The sequence below is a fragment of the Sinocyclocheilus anshuiensis genome, unplaced genomic scaffold, assembly GCF_001515605.1.
Source record: "Sinocyclocheilus anshuiensis isolate Anshui unplaced genomic scaffold, SAMN03320099.WGS_v1.1 scaffold609, whole genome shotgun sequence".
Taxonomy (NCBI): Eukaryota; Metazoa; Chordata; class Actinopteri; order Cypriniformes; family Cyprinidae; genus Sinocyclocheilus; species Sinocyclocheilus anshuiensis.
The window spans coordinates 1,414,359-1,420,830 of NW_015541011.1; positions in this window are offsets into that span (position 1 = coordinate 1,414,359).

A 6,472-nucleotide genomic window follows, 5' to 3' on the forward strand; every position below is an offset into this window, starting at 1 on the left:
ATTATCAAGCCTCTCAGTATGTTTGTTCTGATGTAAAAAAGCCCCAGACAGTGGTAATTACCACCCACACAGATACACTGAATGGCACAAATACCGCACATCACATAACATACACAACAGATCAATAAATAATTTTAGTCATAGAAGTTCTGAGGGTTATTTAACCCACATGGTTTATGTAATATATACTTACATTATTGTTCAAAAGTTTAGGGTCAGTAAATTTATAATAATTATTATTATTATTAAAGAAATGAAAAAAATTGCCTACAAGGGTGCAATAAATCAATCAAAAGTGAGAGACGAAAGTGAGTTTTACATTCGTTATTTAAAAAATACAGGTTTTTTTAGTGAAATCTGATTCCATGAAGAATATTTTACATACTGCGACCTTTCCAACGCTATAAAGTTTCTTTATAGTGGAAAGGGGCTCTTTAGATTAATAAAATATTCTTCACACAAGGTGAAAAGGTTATTTTAAGAACTGTTCACTGAATGGTTCTTTAGGAAAATAAACACACAGCCCTCAATGTCATCGCACTTTTTTATTCCTCTGACAGAAAGCCCTGTTATTACGATAGGCTAGGCATAGGATTGGCTACAGTAAATGCAGTCTGATCATGCAACATTACTGTCACAGCACAGGGGAAAGGTTGTCAGACAGTAATCTGCCAATATGAGGTTTTCACATGTCTTTGTAAAGGGCTTATGCAGCTGCATATAATTGACATGGATAATTATGATTGGCTGGAAAAAAAGGCCATGTAATTTCACCACATCATATCCCCAAAGGTGATGTACAGTACAGTGCTCAACACTGCAATCACAGGGTACTAATTTTGTACGTGTAAGAGTGTTTCAAGAGATTCTCTTAGCAAACTGTTGCGTTTTGCTGAAATAATGAATCAGCAGGTGAGGAACTATCAAATGACTGAACAGGAATATGTTCATTCTAAAAAAAAATGGGTGCCATCTATGTCCTTTACATAAATATGTACAAAAATTATATTCAAAATCCCCAGCAGACGATGTCTTCACAATGAATGCATAACCATCAGAGGTCTATCTTTATTGTCTATCAAAATATAATTAATTGATTATTCATTCATGTGCAGAAAGCATCTGCTGGGGATTTTTAACTATTTTTTTTTTAATTATGCACAATTATAGTACATAACCCCAACTAACCCTAAACCAAACCCTAATCCTAACCCTATAAGTACATGTTGTTAATTAATATTACCCAGTACTTAAATGTAAAATTACTTTAACAGGGACAATGTAAAATAATGTGTAATCTATAATTGAAACAGATAAATATATCATTTAGATATAAAATACTCTGTACTCTTAGAATCAGCTAAACCCTAACCCTAACAGATTGGCAAAAAATTGAACTCAAATTGTGAAACTCGTGTATTAAATAAATTCAATGCACACAGACTGAAGTAGTTTAAGTCTTTGGTTCTTTTAATTGTGATGATTTTGGCTCACATTTAACAAAAACCCACCAATTCACAAATTAGAATATGGTGACATGCCAATCAGCTAATCAACTCAAAACACCTGCAAAGGTTTCCTGAGCCTTCAAAATGGTCTCTCAGTTTGGTTCACTAGGCTACACAATCATGGGGAAGACTGCTGATCTGACAGTTGTCCAGAAGACAATCATTGACACCCTTCACAAGGAGGGTAAGCCACAAACATTCATTGCCAAAGAAGCTGGCTGTTCACAGAGTGCTGTATCCAAGCATGTTAACAGAAAGTTGAGCGGAAGGAAAAATTACTGAAATAAATGAACTTTTTCACGACATTCTAATTTATTGAGATGCACCTGTATATTTAGTTTTAGTTAATATATAATAATACATTAAATATATAATAATAAATATATGAATACATAAAAAAAAACACTTTTAAGGAACTCTTGAAGGACAAATTAAAATCATGTTTAATTTCATATAAATAGAAACAAAGCAGCATCAGAGCTGCATCTGATAGTAGAGACTGGGCAATAAAACACCTTAATATGCAAAACGGTACAAGATTAAACATTAGGAAGATCATAAAGTTAGGTGACAGGGTGGTAATGACTTCATTTAGAGTATAGTAGTGGTATATAGAGATTGAATATCTATCAGTGCCACCTGATTGAAATCCAACCAGTTGTGTCATGAAAGTCTTCCTTAATCAAATTAAAGTTCTCATAGATCTATATAGAAAGTTTGTGGTATCAACAAAGTCTCTGTTTTCAACATATTTCTCAAGGGCAATTAAAAAGATCAATTCCACCGGTATAGAACTGTTCCATCTCATTAAATTAAAGCTAATGCCAACATAATGTGCTACAACACCTTTTATTTAGTGCACCATTGATTTTAGCAGCTCAGTGAAGGATTCAATAGGCTTGTGTTCGACTGATATTTACCTCTACAGAGGCCCTCAGTAGCACCTGGCTCCTAGAACAGTCCCTGGCACATCGACAACTGAAACCTAACGCTGGCGAGCTGCACTGTGAATAGGCTTTCAGCTGTGTGCTTCTCTCAAACTGTTTCCTCTAACTGCAGGTCTTTCAATCTTAATGGTGCTAGGCGAATAGAAAATGTGTGTCAAAACAGACAAAGGGCCAGGTGTCTTTCTGTGCTTCGACTGAACAATATTTCGGGTTAGTTATCAAGTTAATTTAAAATTCTTCTCATGCTGTTGCGCTGTTTAAATGTTGCCATAGATTAAAGGAATAGTTTAAAGAAAATGCACTGAACCTCAGGCCATCCAAGATGTAGATGAGTTTGTTTCTTCATCTGAACAAATTTGGAGACATTTAGCATTACATCACCTGCTCAGCAGTGAATCCTCTGCAGTGAATGGGTGCCGTCAGAATGAGAGTTCAAACAGCTGATAAAAGCATCACAATAATCCATATGACTTCATCATTAAGACATTTTAAACTTCAAACCATTGCAGCTAGAATATCCATATTGTTTCTCCAAGTGAAATAATTGTCTCACGTGAATCAGGAGAGAAATATGCACAAGTGAAAACAATCCAAAACAAATATGCACAGTGGATTTTGATGTTACAGTACAACAGGGGATGGACTTTTTTCACTGGAGAAAGTGGTATTAGGGATTACATGCCTTATGATGGATTTGTTTCTTATAAACACTCTTTTTATACAATCTTACAAACGATTTTCACTTCATAGGACATTAATTGAATCTTTTCCAATTAAGAGACAAACTCATCTACTTTTGGATGGCCTGAGGGTGAGTACATTTTCAGCAAATGTTCATTTTTTGGGGTAAACTATTCCTTTAGGCAGAAAGCAAAATATGTTTTTTTAATCATTCATAATCATTAAATATAAATGATAATTCCCTATCAAGATCATCAAATTAACCTCCATATTTTATTTTAATGAAAGAGCATAACACATAATGATTATACATGAAATAAAGCCTAAATGAATAATAGATTAATGACGGAAAGACTTCTACTGCGAACCCTGTAATGAGATGCAATCAATTCTGGCATATCTCTCCAGTGGAACGACACCCTGGTGACAAACCCAAATCTGAATCTGTCACAGGAATGTCCACCTCTCACCCACCTGTCCCTGAACAGTAGACGTCTGTATGTACACTCACAGAGAGAACAAAATACATCAAGTAGCTAAAAATGTATATTGTGATTTTCTAATAATAGAAAAAAAAAGTGAAAGTGAAATTGAGCTACCAGATTTCCAAACTAGCTATTTGGAACATAATTTCAATAAAACATGGTTTACAAAGTGATAATGAGATTTTTTAGTTCATCCACAAATGCTTGATACTGAATATCTATGTCCAGGATGAAAATAATACAGAGACCAGCTGTGTGTGAACACCCTGGAGACACTTTGCTGCATAATGCAAGAAAATTAGATTAGCAATCAACTTATGAGGGAAAAACATCTACCGTCAAATTGAGTTTGATTGGATATGTTTGGCTGAAACCTGATATTGTGAATAACAAATAAGCTTGGCTTATTTCAAGAAAGAAAGGAAAAAAAAAAAAACAGAACCATCAGAGAAGAGGAAATTGATACAGATGATTCCACTTCACGAACAAACTACATAAATTATGTATTAGACAGAGATATAGTGACGTCTCTTGCTTTTGAAACACAAGACTAAGATCTTACATTCAGAATTTCCTATTGATTAAACTTTAAAGGTGTGTTTCCCTAACATTAATAGGCAAGAAGAAAAATATAAGTACAGTACAAACAATATATATTTATGTAATCAGACATTTAGATTAGTTAATTCAGCATTTAATGTTTGCAATACATTCAGACTAAACTGCTTATCAAACAGTCTCCAATCATACTTATTATAGTTATTCTAAGAATACACTTTAAAAATCTCCAATTGACTTACATTGACAGAACATTTGCTCTTCAAGTCTAACCAACAGTGATGCCATCATCAGACTGTTTGCATACTGTATTGATCTTTTTTTTCTTAAATCTATTTGCATACTGAAATGTGATTTGATTTTCTTTGAGGCTGCTTTGTTTGACCTTTATAAGTTTGTCCTCACTAATTGCTCATTAGTTGAAGGGAATTTAGTGCTGTCATTCAGGTGTTTTCCCTTTTTGAATGTCGCTTTATGTTCTGCCAATGGAACAGATGATAAATATTAAAATATCGACATAGAAAGTTCTTACATTATATAGTGGATAATTCTCTCAAAAAGTTCTGCAAAAGAAAGAAATTAATACATCTTTGAAATGATGTGAGGATGAATAAATTATACAGAATTTGTATTGATTTATTTATTGGTGAACTATCCTTTTAAATGTATTTAAAAAAAAAGTAGAAAATGAATTGAATTGAATCAACAAAAATTTCTGAACATTTTCTTAAGGATGAAAAGTCAGGCCTAGAAAGCTACAAATGTGAAAATTTTGTATTTTGAGTTATATAAACATAAAAATATATAACCCGTGGGTTTAAAGCCGTGTAACTAGGGTTGAAGGAAGCTGTTATCTGGTGCAGCTGTTAAACAAAATGAATTGGGTGCTTGGATATGAAGTGGAATAATGGCCCAGTGAGGATGTGGCTATTTGTTTGATATATCCATTCATCCTTTCTATTTTAGAACCTGATATATGTGGAAAAGTCACCATATCCCACAAATGCACTCCTGATAGTTTCTTCAAACCACAATTTAAGTGCTTCATTGCTTCGGTTTGCATGTAGAGCTCTTTACGTGATGCAGTTTACTGGCTCACTACAATGCATCTTGTTAAATCAATACAGATTGCTGCTGTTGGACTTGTCTCTGTTCATTACCTGAATCCTGACTCCCAGTGGCTTTTCCCCATTGCAGCTTTCTAAGGCCGCTGACACTGACTACTTTGCTCTTATAGAAGATGTTTCATTCTAGGACTTTCAAAATATTATATGACTGAGAGAATGATATAAATGTAGGCCTAATACAATTGAGATGTTTGCACTTAAAGAGTCATTTGTGACGTGCGTACATTAATATCCTCACGGCTGACCTTCAGAGAAAAAAACATCCAAAACCAGTATAATTAAAATGTAACATTTTATTTTTGATTTAAAACTTGTAGGACAAGTGCTAGATGCCCTGTTCCATTAAAGCAGCACTATGCAACTTTTTCTTTGTTCAAAATTTGCTAAATTTATATAATGAGAGAGTACATCATGCGAGTACATCATCTTCCAAACCGCGTTTTTGTCTTATTCCGAATCACTACGGTACACTTATAATAAGTACTTATATTTGGACTATTGTAGCCTGGTCGGGTCGTAACCGCTGCGGAGTAACACATACCTGCGTGAATAGCCATAGACATAAACTTGGAGAAGTAGCTCCGGTTGGAATGTTCTTCCGCGGGATGTGTGCAGTTCTGTTTATTAACCGCTAGAGCGCCAAAAGTTACATAGTGCTGCTTTAATATTATAGCATCAATTTCCACTCAGCTGATCTCTAATGAGTTTTCTGCCATTTTCAAACAGAGCTGTAACTGAAAGCTGGTCATGCAAGACATTGCAAAGGAAGCATTCTGTCACATTACAATCTTCAAGACAATAACTGAAATATTTCCTTCTTTTTTAATACCAATTGAATTTAGTTGCTAAATGTCTTTGCGTGTGGGATATATATTTATACTCACAGGTCATAAATCTATTGCATACTTGATCATATTTGAAATAATATAGATTTTTAATTGTTCTTCTAATTCTGTTATTTGTTTCTTTGATCATAAATACAGTAAAAACACTAATTGTAAAATATATAAAAACAAGAAAAAATATGTTTTTACAACTTTTTTTGTAACTAAATGAGAAGGCTCTGGACAAACAATCCCTTTATGCGTAGTTTCACATTACAATCTACCTGATCTAATTAAATGCAAATAGCTTGCTTTCTCCCGTTGCAACATGTCTATACTTCT